The sequence below is a fragment of the Brassica napus genome, chromosome C7 (assembly GCF_020379485.1).
Source record: "Brassica napus cultivar Da-Ae chromosome C7, Da-Ae, whole genome shotgun sequence".
NCBI classification, from domain to species: Eukaryota; Viridiplantae; Streptophyta; class Magnoliopsida; order Brassicales; family Brassicaceae; genus Brassica; species Brassica napus.
In genome coordinates, this window is record NC_063450.1 from 30,492,534 (window position 1) to 30,508,719 (window position 16,186).

At 35.4% G+C, this 16,186-nt stretch overlaps 1 long non-coding RNA gene across 1 annotated transcript; it reads left to right on the plus strand.

The window, feature by feature from the left end:
* Positions 1 to 13,133: 13,133 nt before the first annotated feature.
* Positions 13,134 to 16,010, plus strand: LOC111207560. Its single transcript, XR_002659820.2, has 2 exons — positions 13,134 to 14,884; positions 15,012 to 16,010. It is a non-coding gene; the product is annotated as an uncharacterized LOC111207560 (long non-coding RNA).
* The last annotated feature ends 176 nt before the right edge of the window (positions 16,011 to 16,186 follow it).

Below are 16,186 nucleotides of genomic sequence, written 5' to 3' on the forward strand. Positions count from 1 at the left end.
TCTATACGTTTATCTTTTGGGTTGGTGGAGGAATGTGAGAGTATAACCTTTCGGCCGACAGCGACCAGGACGCATTAAGCATCTGGCACAAATCATGAAATAAATATAGTTCTCGTTTCGGCTGTTTTGTTCGAGTCGTCTATGTATTCCAAACCTATTTTCCGTTTTGGGACGATTAATATGTAAATTTTTTTTGTTTTTTAAAGTAGTTCTCGTTGATGGTAACGGAACCATACGTGAATTCCCTATTGATGAAAAATCTCGCCTTCTAACCGAGACAGGAAGACTGCCCTGCATTTAGGACCAGTTCAACATTGGGTTGTAAAAAAAATTCAAATCATTTTAAAAAAGTGATTGATGAATGAGTATTTACGGTGTACACACAAAGTTTATGTCTTATTTAGGTAAATACCCATTTGGAGTTTTCAACAATTTCTTCAAAATTTGTTGGACGATTATACCCCTACATCTTTTTACACCGGTTAATATGAAGATATTGTAAGGAAATCTTCTTTTTTTGATAATTCAAAACAACACGAAACTTCTGATGCCTGACAAATTGATATTTTTTAATAATTTAAATATTTATCCCTCTGATTGATGAAACAATCAAAGACTCTGTCATTTTGTGTTCCTTTCAATACCTGTAAAGTTTTTGGTACTTTATAATGTTTAACTTGTATCAACATTATCTTATTGTTGACGTTTGACCCGGATTCTTATTTCAAAAGGCCACATTTTCGTTAAAACTGTCCCGTGAAGAAGTGTAGCGAAAAATATTTAAAGTGATTAATGTTGAATTCATTGTTAAACATAATGTTATAGGTGCATATACATATATTTTTATTAAAATATAGATGATGATGAGGAATTTTTGTATAGATTTTACTGGTGAAAATAACGATCAACCCCACAACTCATAAAGAAATTTGATCATATAATATGATGATACAACAGAAAAACATCAAATGATTTGATATTTTAATTTATTTGAAAACATATAAATATTTGTTCTTAGTTTGACACCTCTTTGGAATTAATCCTTGAGGTTTATTGTCAGACGTCTAACTTTTATTATTGATAGCTAATACTATGTTTAGCTAGGCTCTCAAGGTTTTCTCCAGATAATAATATTTTTAAGAAACATTCTCCATACTTTTCTAGAGCACTTCACTCTTATCTAATTACAGAGCTAATTTTCATCTGTTGTAATCTACAAATGCTAAAAACAACTTTTAATATATTTAACATGCTAATGAAAAGGTTAATAGGCTACGATATTTTTATTGTCGGCTATTAATATAATTAGTGTGTCCAATAATACTTTTATCCGTCCATTCCTAAAATTAGCACGTTAATTTCCTGAAAATTCTCTTAGCAATTTTCGTAATCAATATATTGTCCAAAAACCACATATTCTAGCTGGATAAATATTTAAGTGTCTGAAAACTCTCGTTCTCATATATCACCCCAAATCCATAATCAGTCTCGCCACAAACCTATCACTCATCTCATAACCTGAAAAAGTTTTGCAAGCAAAACAACATCTCTTAGGCATACCATTGCGATGTCGTCCATATATTTCACCTTTAACTACACATTTTATTTTGATTCCAAATACACTTTTTCTCCGTTTTTATTTCAACAGAAATGAGTATTAAATGTTAAAAGAAGAGAATTATAACCGCAGCTACACGAAACGGAGGTGTCCAAGCTCGTTCCTTCACCCGTCGCCGTCAAGACCAAGCGTACTCCGGAGTTCCCGCGGCCACATACACCGGCTTCCGAAGAAGATCCGACTCCAAACCCTCGCTGCCGCCACTGCTCAAAACACTGCTGTCTCAAAGTCCAAACCACCACGAACTAACACTACAAGAAAACGGCGACATACTGAGGAAAAAAATCGTCGGTATGTCGTCGGAATAACGTTATTCCGACATACCGACGAAACAAGTCCTCAGAAATAACTCCTCGGAAATTCATTTTTCCTCGGAAGTCCCTCGGAATTTTCCGACGGAATTTTCCGACGGAATTCCGAGGAAACAAATTTCCGAGGAAATTCCGAGGACCACCAGTTCGTCGAAAAGCTCCTCGAAATATACCGAGGGAGAACTTCGTCGGGATATTTCGATGGACTTTCCGATGGTCCAATTCTCGGAAGTTCCGATTCCGACGAAATATTCCTCGGAATTTTCATCGGAAAATTCCGAGGAACGGGTCCCTCGGAAATTCCGAGGAACGGGGTCCCTCGGAATATTCCGAGGAACATGTCCCTCGGAACATTCCGAGGAACGGAGTCCCTCGGTATATTCCGAGGAACGGAGTCCCTCGGTATATTCCGAGGAAGATGTCCCTCGGTATATTCCGAAGGTTCAATTCCTCGGAATGTAAAAAATATTATTTAAAAAAAAAAAAAAAATTTGAAATTTAAATTCGAAAATATAAAATTAAAATTAAAATTGAAATCATATTAATTAATATTCAAAGTTTCACAAATAAAAATAAAACATTCCGAGTTTTTGGAAAAAAAAAAAAACTACGGGTCTGGCACGTCCGGGAACACCTCGTTCGGGTACATTCTCTGCATCATCTCCATCATTTGCTGGTTCAGCCTCCTCTGTGCCTCATAGCCCACCTGTTGAGCCGCCATCTGAGTCTCCAACAAAGATATGCGATCATCATTGTCCTTCAACTGAGCCGTAAGTACTTCTGGATCAACAAAGGGCGGTGGTGCAGAAGAAGAAGGAACCGACCGGGTGCGACGACCCAAACCGACCAAACGTCCCTTCTTCTTTGGAACCGACTGAAATAGAAAATAGCCAAATTTACAAATTTAAATCAAGAAATAAATAAATTGAACTTTAAAAAAAAAGAACTTACGGATTCAACCATTTCGTTGATTCGAAACCAGGATAAGTTGGTCGAAGCCGTCGAAGCGTCATCCTCGGTTTGAAGCTGAGACACTTCGTCTTGCACCTGAGTTTGGACCAGGCTGACCACTTCCCTCACAAGACCGTCATCAATCTGGCCGGTCTTCTTGTTGGTATACGCCCATTTCATTTGGGCGAGATCATCAACCGGCTCGCCATCATTTTCTTTCGCCTTGAAAAAAAACATAAATTGAAGAAACATTAGAAATTAGAAGAAATGGACAAAAAATAAAATTTCAAAACTTAAATAATTGAAGAAAAAGCGGCTGAACTTACCATGCGATCTCCCAGAGAGGCAATAGATTGAGCACCCAAGTTATGCTTGAAGACGCCCTTTCCTTTACGGTCGCTCCTGCGGTTGGTGGAGTTGGTGGAAGAAGTTTCCTTCGTCTCTTCCTTATCCCAATGCACACACAACTCCGTCCAGACCGTGTTGTTTATCGACTTTGAGACCTTTTAATTAAAAAAAGAAAATAGTTTGATAAATTAAAAAATACTTTAATAAATTAAAAAATTGTTTAATAAATTAACTCGAACCTTATTGATTTCCCACTTCTTCTTCCACTCGTGGATCTGCTTCCCGTAGTTGTCCATAACTTTACGGACGAAGTGGTGATAGATAAAGAGTGTCTCATAGGAATTCCAGGTGAATTCTTGCTGGAAAAAAAAACACAATTAGTAGAAAATTTATATTAAAGATTAAAAATATAAGTAAAAAATTAGAATACTTACCGCAAACTGCCGAAACCACAGATGCTGCTTGTCGGTAGGGAAGTCAGTGAAAGTCGGATGTCCCTTGTCGAGGGCCGAGTACATCATACGGTTGATCCATGCGCTGATCTCATTTCTGGATCGGTTGAACCTAATAAAAAGAACAAAAGCTTAATAATGAATCAAATTTTAATGAAAAAAAAAATGTTTAATTACCATGTTTGACCCCGTCCATGTGGATACGGAGTGAGATAGGGAAGATGGTCACGACCGGGCTGTCGAACCAACACTCATCACGCCCGCAACACTCATCACGCCCGGAGGACCCGGAGGAGCAGGAGCGGGTGCAGCAGCGGGAGCGAGAGGAGCAGGAGCGGGTGCAGCAGAGGGAGATGTATGGTAGGAGCTGTGGGGCGAAGGGGAATCCTGAAAATGGCTGGAATCCCGAGACTGGCTCCCCGTACCACCACGACCACGACGCTGTCGAGGCCGGGTCTGATCATCATGCGACCTGTAAATTATATAAAAAATATTTAATAAATATAGAAATACATAAATTAAAATTTTTTTTAAAAAAACAAATCCCAAACAATATTTTTTAATCACAAAAAAATTTTTATAGACACTAAAAATGTTTAATATATATATAAAAATAGTTCTAATAAATAAAAAATTGTTTTAATAAATAAAAAATAGTTTAATAATTACAAAAAATAGTTTTAATAATATTAAAAATGTTTAATAAATATAGAAATTTATATAATATAAATATAAAAAAATTATTTTTTTTTTAAATCCCAAATAAAAGTTTTTAATCACAAAATTTTTTTATAGACATTAAAAATGTTTAATAAATATATAAAAATAGTTCTAATAAACAAGAAATGGTTTTAATAAATAAAAAATAGTTTAATAATTACAAAATATAGTTTTAATAATATTAAAAATGTTTAATAAATATAGAAATTTATATAATATAAATATAAAAATTTTTTTTTTTTTTTAAATCCCAAATAATAGTTTTTAATCACAAAAAAAGTTTTAAAGATATTAAAAATGTTTTGTAAAATCCAAAAACTCGAATTTATATACAAAAAACGTTTTGTAAAATCCAAAAAAAATGAATTTATATACAAAAATCGTTTTGTAAAATATAAAAATCGAATTTATACACAAAAATCAAATTTATAAATACAAAAAAAATCAAAAATTTATAAAAATATTCTTAATCAATTCAACAGAACAAATTATTCAACCAAATCACAATCCTAACCAATCACCCTAACAAAAATCTATCAAATCTACACAAAAACCTAACAAATAGAATCTAAGAGAGTGAGATAGGGTCCTTACATGATTTTTGTAAGAGAAAGGGGAGATCGCCGGAGAAGAGGTCGGAGAGGAAAGGTAAATCGCCGGAGAAGAGGGAGAGGAGGCGCAGAGGAAGAAGAGAGAAATGGAGAAGAAGAAGCGGCTCGTGGTTATAAAACCTAGGGTCCGACGGATACTATCCGTCGGAATTCCAATTTCAATTTTCGCGAAATATTTGCCTGGTTAAATGAAAATATTCCGAGGAAATTCGACGGATACTTAAATATCCCTCGGAATTCCGTCAGAATATTCTGAGGGAATTCCGAGGAACTAGTGTTTGGGGTTTCAAAACATCAATTTTTTTTTGCCGTATTTCATTTCTTATACAATTGTAATGCATACCATTGAGGATTCTTTGTATAGATGATCATAAACCATGAAATAACAAATTTCAAAACGAATTGAAAGTATTCCCTTCACCTTATAGTTAAAGTGTATAAGTGTTTCTCTTACGTTGTGGGGATTTCGTTCATACAATCGGAAAAGTGTTTATTATAGGGTAAGGAACAAATGTTTGACTTCATAATCAGTTTAAGACACTTAATAAGGGTAATATAAGTGTTATTCAAACCGCAAAACGTTGTTTTCGGTTTAAAAACCCTATTTCCTCGGAATTTCCTTGGAATATTCCGAGGAAATTCCGAGGAAACCCTTATCTTCCTCGGAATTCCGTCGGAATATGCCGAGGGAATTCCGAGGAACTAGTGTTTGGAGTTTCAAAACATCAATTTTTTTTTGCCGTATTTCATTTCTTAAACAATTGTAATGCATACCATTGAGGATTCTTTGTATAGGTGATCATAAACCATGAAATAACAAATTTCAAAACGAATTGAAAGTATTCCCTTTACCGTTCATTAAAGTGTATAAGTGTTTCTCTTACGTTGTGGGGATTTCGTTCATACAATCGGAAAAGTGTTCATTATAGGGTAAGGAACAAATGTTTGACTTCATAATCAGTCTAAGACACTTAATAAGGGTTATATAAGTGTTATTCAAACCGTAAAACGTTGTTTTCGGTTTAAAAACCCTATTTCCTCGGAATTTCCTCGGAATATTCCGAGGAAATTCCGAGGAAACCCTTATCTTCCTCGTAATTCCGTCGGAATATTCCGAGGGAATTCCGAGGAACTAGTGTTAGGGGTTCCAAAACATCAATTTTTTTGCCGTATTTCATTTCTTATACAATTGTAATGCATACCATTGAGGATTCTTTGTATAGATGATCATAAACCATGAAATAACAAATTTCAAAACGAATTGAAAGTATTCCCTTTACCGTTCATTAAAGTGTATAAGTGTTTCTCTTACGTTGTGGGGATTTCGTTCATAAAATCGGAAAAGTGTTTATTATAGGGTAATGAACAAATGTTTGACTTCATAATCGGTTTAAAAACACTATTTCCTCAGAATTTCCTCGGAATATTCCGAGGAAATTCCGAGGAACTAGTGTTTGGGGTTCCAAAACATCAATTTTTTTGCCGTATTTCATTTCTTATACAATTGTAAGGCATACCATTGGGGATTCTTTGTATGGATGATCATAAACCATGAAATAACAAATTTCAAAACGAATTGAAAGTATTCCATTTACCGTTCATTAAAGTGTATAAGTGTTTCTCTTACGTTGTGGGGATTTCGTTCATACAATCGGAAAAGTGTTTATTATAGGGTAAGGAACAAATGTTTGACTTCATAATCAGTCTAAGACACTTAATAAGGGTTATATAAGTGTTATTCAAACCGCAAAACGTTGTTTTCGGTTTAAAAACTCTATTTCCTCGGATATCCGTCGGAATATTCCGAGGGAATTCCGAGGAACTAGTGTTTGGGGTTTCAAAACATCAATTTTTTTGCCGTATTTCATTTCTTAAACAATTGTAATGCATACCATTGAGGATTCTTTGTATAGATGATCATAAACCATGAAATAACAAATTTCAAAACGAATTGAAAGTATTCCCTTCACCTTATAGTTAAAGTGTATAAGTGTTTCTCTTACGTTGTGGGGATTTCGTTCATACAATCGGAAAAGTGTTTATTATAGGGTAAGGAACAAATGTTTGACTCCATAATCAGTCTAAGACACTTAATAAGGGTTACATAAGTGTTATTCAAACCGCAAAACGTTGTTTTTGGTTTAAAACCCCTATTTCCTCGGAATTTCCTCGGAATATTCTGAGGAAATTCCGAGGAAACTCTTATCTTCCTCGGAATTCCGTCGGAATATTCCAAAAAAAAAAAAAAAAAAGTCGATTCTAGTCTGTTTCCGAGTCATCATCACCAGATGAATCTGAATCTGGATCTTGGTGGAACTCTCCAATCACTGGTTCATCCTCTACGTGAAAGACGGCTTCCTCTCCGAAGTCGGTTAAATCGACTACAAGGCCAACTCCAGCTAAATCTTCTGATGCACTTAAGTTGTCGGATGTGCTTGGTTGTAGTGGGTCTTCCAGCTCAGAACTTCCCTGAACTTGGCCTCTCGGGTTGAGTCTTGTAACAGTAACCCATGGATCATCTCTGTTCCTTATCCGGGGGTACTTGATATAACAAACCTGTAACATTTAAAAAATTATTAGTAAAATTATAAATTAATACACATGATGATGAATCATTCTAAATAATTAACATTTAATTACCTGATCGGCCTGAGAAGCAAGAATGAAAGGATCATAATATTGCAGTTTTCGCCTCGAATTTACTGATGTAACACCAAATGCATTTGTTCTCACACCTCGATCTAGAGTGTTGTCGTGCCAATCACAATAGAAAACAGTACAGCGCAATCCAACCATGCCCAAATACTTGATTTCCAAAATCTCATGTATGTGTATGTAGTATACATCATCTCTTGATGCAGAACAAACGCCAGCATCATAAGTCGTACTCGAACGTCTCCTCTTCTGAGTTGTGAATGCATATCCTCGAGTACAAAATCTCGGATATGACTTCACAACAAATTTTGGTCCAACGACCATCTCGCGTATCCAGTCATCAAATGTTTCACCTCTGGCCAAACCAGCAGACACCTATATATCAATAAATGTGAATTAGTATAAATATGTGATAAATGATATTATAATTTGTTCAAAGCACTCACATAAGTAAACATTCATCCAGAAAATTCTTTCTGCTTCATTTCTTCTAGTTCGTCATCTGTGGCGTATCTATATTCGAACCTCTTTTCTGCCATGAAAATCCTGTACATATGATGACAATAATGTAATTAATCAAAATTTAAATTTCAACTTGTTAAAATAAAAATTTGTAAGCTTATTTATTTACCTCTCATATTGAAGAACATCTTCGCAGTTGGTGAGCAAATATGTTTGCAAATTACTGCGCTCCTGCTCAGTAAGTCGACGGTCCTTTGGTTTTCCGCTAAGTCGTCCAACGTCTGTGAAAATGTCTGGAACCGTAACATGATATGTTGCCCGTTCGCCTCTATCATCATGCCGAGCAGGTCTTCTGTTTTTGGTCTGAACTTCTGCTGGAAAGTAGTACTCGGCAAAGTTTGAAGTTTCTTCATTGGTCATCTATGCGACTATAGAACCTTCCACCCTACTTAAAATTTTCACCATCTTCTTCAAATGGAACATATACCGCTCATACAGATACATCCATCTATACTGCACAGGACCACCAAGTTCCAATTCTCTTGCCAGGTGAATAACAAGATGCTCCATAACATCAAAAAATGAGGGAGGAAATATCTTCTCAAGGTTGCACTGAATCACGGCTATGTTAGTCTTCAAATTGTCAATACCTTCAAGAGTCACTGATCTCGTGCATAAATCACGGAAGAAACCACTTATCCCTGCAATTGCTTCATGAACATTTCGTGGTAATTGTTCCTTGAAGGCAAACGGAAGGAGGCGCTGCATCATTACATGGCAATCGTGGCTTTTCAAGCCAATAAACTTTCCTTCCTTTCTATCGATACAGTTACGCAAATTAGATGTGTAACCGTCTGGAAATTCCACATCGTTTGAAATCCAATCAAAGAACGCATCTTTTCCCTCTGCATCAAGTCGGTATATGGGAAAAGGAGCCCTACCATTCTCATCAACATGAAGTTCTGAACAAGCACATATATCGACTAAATCCAGTCTTGACTTCAAATTATCCTTTGTTTTACCTTGAACATTAAGGATCGTGTTCATGAGATTGTCAAAAAAGTTCTTCTCAATATGCATGACATCTAAATTATGCCTTAGCAGATGATCCTCCCAGTATGGCAGATCCCAGAAAATACTTTTCTCTCCAACAGCATCTACCGGAAAACACTCATGTCCACCGACGTCTGGCGTCCTTTCTGCACCAAAATCTCTTGGTTGTGTCTTCAAATCTTTCCCACAAATTTCCAGAGGTGGACTGTCAAACACCCTTTTGTTCTTCGTAAACAAATTCCTACTCCTACGATATGGATGATCAGGTGGTAGGAATCTCCTGTGACAGTCAAACCAACACGTTTTCCTTCCGTGTTTTAGTTGGAAAGCATCAGTGTTATCTTGACAATATGGAAATGATAGCTTTCCATGCGTTGTCCATCCAGATAACATACCATATGCTGGAAAATCACTTATTGTCCACATTTGAAAGTTTTCTTTACACGAAACATCGTATGTTTCAGCACCTTGAGCCCATAGTTGTTGCAACTCATATATTAGTGGCTGAAGAAACACATCAAGTGATCTCTTAGGATGCTCTGGTCTGGGAACGAGAATCGAGAGAAACAAAAACTCTCGTCGCAAGCACAAGTTTGGGGGTAGGTTGTATGGTGTAAGAATGATTGGCCATAGAGAATACTGTCTTCCACTCTTGCCAAACGGGCTGAAACCATCAGTACATAATCCAAGGTAGACATTTCTTCTCTCATACGCAAACTCTAGATACTTTGATTGGAAATGCTTCCACACTTTTGCATCTGAAGGATGTCTGATCTCACCATCTGTTGAGTGCTCCGCATGCCATCTCATTGGTTGCGCTGTGCGTTCAGACAGATACAACCTCTGCAACCTTTCCGTCAAAGGCAAATACCACATCCTTTTATATGGCACTGGAACTCTTCCACTCATATCTTTATAACGAGGCTTTCCACAAAATTTGCATGTAACCCGCTGTTCATCCGCCCTCCAATAAATCATGCAGTTGTCGCTGCATACATCTATTACCTGATACGATAAACCAAGACCAGCTACGAGTTTCTGAACCTCGTAGTATGAACCAGCAGCTACATTATCCTCGGGTAGAATACCTTTTACAAAATCAGCAATCGCATCCACACAGTCTTCAGCCAAATTATAATCTGTTTTAATGTCCATCAATCTTGTAGCAGATGATAAAGCTGAATGACCATCTCTGCAACCTTCGTACAATGGTTTCTTTCCAGCATCCAACATATCATAAAATCTCCTAGCTTGTGCATTGGGTAAATCTTCCCCTCTAAAATGATCATTTACCATCTCCTCAGTACTTACACCATAATCTACATCCGTTCTAATTGGTTCTTCTAATCTAACCGCTGGCTGAGGTTCGCTAGTACTACCATGTTCATAATCAGTTTCCCCATGATGATACCAAATTTTGTAACTTAGTGTAAACCCACTCAAATATAGATGAGTCCAAACATCCCACTCTTTAATAACCTTTCTATTTTTACAATTAGAGCAAGGACATCTTAACATACCTGTTTTTGCTTCCGGTTGTCGGTGAACTAACCCCATGAATTCGGTTATACCTCGTTGGTATTCTTCCGTAAGCAATCTCGTGTTCGGATCCAAATGAGGTTGATCGATCCAAGAACGAAAATAATTTGAAGAAGACATGTTTTTTATGAATCAAATTCGTGTGTAAATAGAGTAAGAGGGAGGATGAAGATATGGAGTGAATGAAGAGGAAGAGGAGTGCTTGTATTTATAGTTGAAATCCTGCCGACAGACCGAGGAAATTCCGACGGAATTCTAACGCCAACGGCTAGTTCGTCGGAATTTCCTCGGAATTTTTAAAATCCCCAAACGGCTCTCCAACGGCTATAATATATTCATCGGTTTTTTCCGAGGAATACATTTTCCTCAGTATTCCGTCGGAATATTCCGACGGATTGATATTTCCTCGGAATTCCGTCGGTATATTCCGAGGAAATTCCGAGGAAACAAAATTTTGGGTTTCCTCGGAATATCCTCGGAAATTCTTCGGGAAATTCCAAAGATTTCATTTTCCGTCGGAATGTCCTTCAGAATACCGCTGTTTTCTTGTAGTGTAACCCTCACTCATGTATGAGGGAACCACCATCCCTTTTAACACATCCACCGACACCGAGATCAAATTTCATCGGTGACTAACACACTGTTTTGGATCCTCCCCGCCGTACTCGAAACAGAGATTGCATGCCTTTTTACCGACGAGCCACCAAAACTTGAAGCTTTCATAGGGTCTCCACACCACATACCCTCCGAGTCTTAGAGATTAAAGATAATGTTCTTCCAACACACCGGATCTACACCATTCCGTCAAGTTGCACGAGATTCCGGGATGGTGAAGGTCACCGCGAGCTCCGGCGAGAGCACCGCAACACTCGGCGCCTCTAAACCATGCCAAAAAAAATATGAGTTTTTGAGAGAGATAGGCAAAGAGCGTGAGTTACCAACGCCACTCAAAGGGTTTTTTTGAAGCTAGAAAATTAAAAAAGAGACATTTCTCATATCTACTAAAATCTTTAGGGAAATCTTACTAATATCTTTTACTGACATACACCTAACCTAGACCTAAACACAAACGAAAGCCAACTTGCCTATGAGGTTAAACTCGTCATTTTGCCTATCTGATTTTCACTGTTCGGCCCAATGTTTTACTGTAGTAGGTAGTTAGCTAATATTCAACTTCTTCTTGTATTTTGGGCTAATTCACTCTTGATAAAATTTGTTCAAGGAAAATATTATTATAGGTTTTGTAACAAAAACAACAATTTCTATTTTAATTTAGTATAAACTTTTTTTTTTGAACAACTAATTTAGTATAAACTAGGTGTGAGTCCGCACCACTTGTGCGGACTAATATATATACCCAATAAAATTTTAAATTAACATTATTTTTTTATTTAAATTATTAAATTATATATAAATTATTAATTAATATCATAAATTATATAATTATAATATCCATATTAGCAAATGATTTATTAATTTTTTTGTTTCATCTTTTTATTTAAAAGGTGTATATTTTGAATCAATATATTTTCTATTAATAACCCAACTATCATTTGTCAATTTGGATTTGAAATCAATCACTTCTTTCAGTTGTTGATTGAAAAGAATATTAGTAGCACTGAAAACATTATAGAAACATTGATCACCGGCCCCCCTAGATGCTTTCGGCGGGCTCCCCGGCGGACTATGTCCAGATTTCCGGTGGACGGTCATTAGGCGTTAGTCGGATCTCTCTCGGAGGCATCCGGATACTAGAGTCATCAAAAATAAAAAATAAAAATTAAAAAGATGTATTGCTGATGTAGTATAATCACAAATATATATGTATGAAGATAAAAAAGTTTAATTTTACTAAACTAAATATAAATTAAACTTAACTATGATATTATCTCTGTTTATTATTCCAAATATATATATATATATATATATATATAATGATGAATTATCATCTAAATCATTAAAATCGTTTCTTAAAAATCATGAATAAGCTGGCAAATCATCAAAATCACTTCACGAATAATATAGTAGTATTATTAAATTAGATATCAATTATAAATTAATATATAAATTATATAATTTCACTATCCATATCGGCAATTGATTTATTAAATTTTGGTTTTTTGTTTCATCTTTTTATTTAAAGGGTGTATACTTTGAATCAAAATATTTTTAGTAATAACCAGCTATCATTTTTCAATTTGGATTTGAAATCAATCACTTCTTTCATTTGTGGATTGAAAAAAAAATATTAGTAGCACTGAAGGCATTATAAAACCATTCAAAACACATAAAACATAAACAAAATAACAATACCTAATAAACATCATACATTAGCAACAATTTAGACTTTAAATAATATGACAAAAATAAAATAATAAATTACAAAAAATGTATTGCTGATATAGTATAATGACAAATATATATGTATTAAGATAAAATCAGTTTAAGTTTATCTCTAAAAATTGTTAATATTTATTTATTATTCCAAATATATATAATGATAAATCATCATCAAAAACATTAAATTGTTTATTAAAAATAATGAATCAGTCTAAAATCATGGATAATGATCGAAATCACTTCTCAAATAATAGTATAGATTAGATTTCAACCATTTTACCTTTTATCATATTTTTAATTGGTTTGAAACATATCAACTTATGTTAAGATTTGACTTATGCCTTCTTCTTTTTTTCTTTTTTCTTTTTTTTTTATACTTTGAATCTATTTAGCTTCGATTCAGTTTTAGATACATGTAGTTAATGCAAGCAACCAATCAAAGAACACACTAGAATTGTTTACCATGACTTCGTTGATCTACACTTCAAGGAAGAGAACAAAAGTCTTATACTTTCACTGAATACATTTAATCGATATACCTATCGTATTAAAAATGATTTTTCTTCTCTACTACATGTATAAAGAGTACAAATAACTGGATCTCAACCGCTGAAACCTACAGAAAGATTAAGATGATGATCATGACTTCTCCACGTATCACCGATCACACACCAAAAAATAGTCACCACGAGCTCTTGGTGTCGCTGAGAGCAATCAAGTAAAATGATCATCTTGATTCTATCTATCTCTTTTCTTATTTTTTATCGTCTCTCTCACTTTACTTTATTGCTTTCTCTCTTTTGTGAAATTTAGCTTCTTTCGACTCTTAGGATTCATCAGTGGCTACGTCAGAGAAACCGTCATGAACTGCGTTAGGATTTGGTGATTGAAATCAAACAAGATTGAGTAACTTAAACCAAGACAATGACGTCATGTTAGGAAAATGAAATGTCACATTTATGGAGATATGGAAGTCGGCAGGATCGTGGAAATATTACTTTCATGGAGTTATGGAAGTTGCAAGTATTTTGGAATATTTCCTAATAGGTTCATGGAAAGGGGCGAATGCCCTAATCCGACTAGGTTAACCTAATAGACTCCTACTATATAAGAGGAGCTCGTGTGTACTCTTTCTCCTTTGTCCAAGAAAAGACCTAGCTTGGTTTGTGAGCTTTGGTTGTGAGAGAAAGAGATGTTCTATATTCTTTGTACTTGAGATTATAGTGGATTGCCTCTTGCCAGGCCCCAGTGGACGTAAACCATTCTAGGTGAACCACTGGGTAAACAATTTCTTGTGTCCATCTTCTATCTTTTCCGCATTCTTCTTCCTATCTCTATTATTCTACAAACTCAACTTTCTTACTTACGTCGTCGAGTTCGTCAGAGAGTGTATCAGCACGTTTGTGTGTTTGATTCTTGTTCTTGAGTCAAACAGTTTCGTCGTTGTGGTTTTAACATCGACGAAGAATACGTTGACTCGTTGACTGTAGTTGATCGTTATAACAACCTTTGGGCATTACTTCAAATCCATTCTCGGCCTACCAATGTGTATCAATATTTTGCCACTCAGTGACATCCCAAATAGCTGCTACACCAAAATGGCCATACTTAAAAATCTCAACCTTTTTTGCCTTTAGTGTCTCCGAGTTCTCCGCCATTCAAACAACAAACACTCTTCTTGTCTGAAAGTGAAAGCTTTTGGTCCTTTGCCAACAAATCCATTTTTACCATCAGCCATTGCTCATAAAAATTTAGAGTCGCTGAAGCCTCATACTCCTACTTTTTTCCCGGTTCACCTCCCATCGATTTCAACCCGGAACAAATGTAAGTTCTTTTCTCCAATATCTTTAAACCCACAAATCTCTGAAAGTTAACTACTCCACTGAATCTGATTCTAAACTAAATAGACTTCGATCTGACTGAACCGAAACTTTTCCTTCTCTGATTTCAGAAACCAGCTCTTGAATAAATTCAGGACCATCAAGATCTTCCATCAATCACCATGTAAGTCATAATCTCTTTCATGTACTTTTTTGTCGTTTAAGTCCTTTGAACTCCCAACTAATCTCGAAAGTTTTGTTTTTGCATGATCACTTTATGAGATGACCCAAACGACAAAGTCCTCTTGGAGTCTCTCCAGTACAAACAAGTAGTGAATTTGAGTATCATGAGATACTTCTTGAACGCATTTGCAAGTAAACATTTCATCCACATATCTGTTGGATTCAGGGTATTGTAAATCTTCACAATCTTGACTAGGCCTTTATCTATAATGTCTCGAATGAAATGAAACTTGGTAGCTACATGTTTAGTCCTAACATGATGAACTAAGTTTTTAGCAAGCAAATAGAACTTTGTGAATCACACTGTAGTCTGAATTTTTTTGAATTAAACCCCAATTCAATACAAAAATCTATTCACCATAACCGTTACTTGTAGCATTTGATTAAACCATGTACTCAGTCTCTGTGGTGGACAATGCTACCACATGCTATAATGTTTATCTCCAAGTTCTTCAAAGGTAACAAAGGTTTCCCAGGAATACACCACACCTGCAGATACACTTGCTGCGTAGGGGAGCAATCCTAAAGACCGCCATATTCAAACATTTAAAAATCTGTAAAATAATCACAAAATTTATTATTATAAAATAAAAATACATCCGCGCGAGTCTAGTCTTATTATTTTTACTGAGTTCTTAAGTTTTCTTACAAGTTTTTAGTTTTTTTTTTTTTTTGGTAATCAAACATTTGATTTTTCAATATACGTTTTTCAGATCATTCATTATCATGGCCAGTCCATGACGTAAGCAGAAGAAGCGGCTGTTTAGGGGTTGAACCCACCATTTTCAAGGATGATTTCTCCCAGAAAATTGGTTTTCATATATTTTAACCTTTCCCCTCTGTAGACATTTTTGTTTGATTAGGATGAAACAATCTAAGAGATGCCATGAATGAGACTGACCACGGTCGATATATTATTAAGTTGGAGAATAACATAATAGTTAAAAGGGTATTAACTAAACTGTGCCCGAAGCATTATTGACCGTAACGTTAATATACTATTAAGTTGGAGAATAACATAATAGTTAAGATACCTATATTTTGTATACAATTATTAACATTT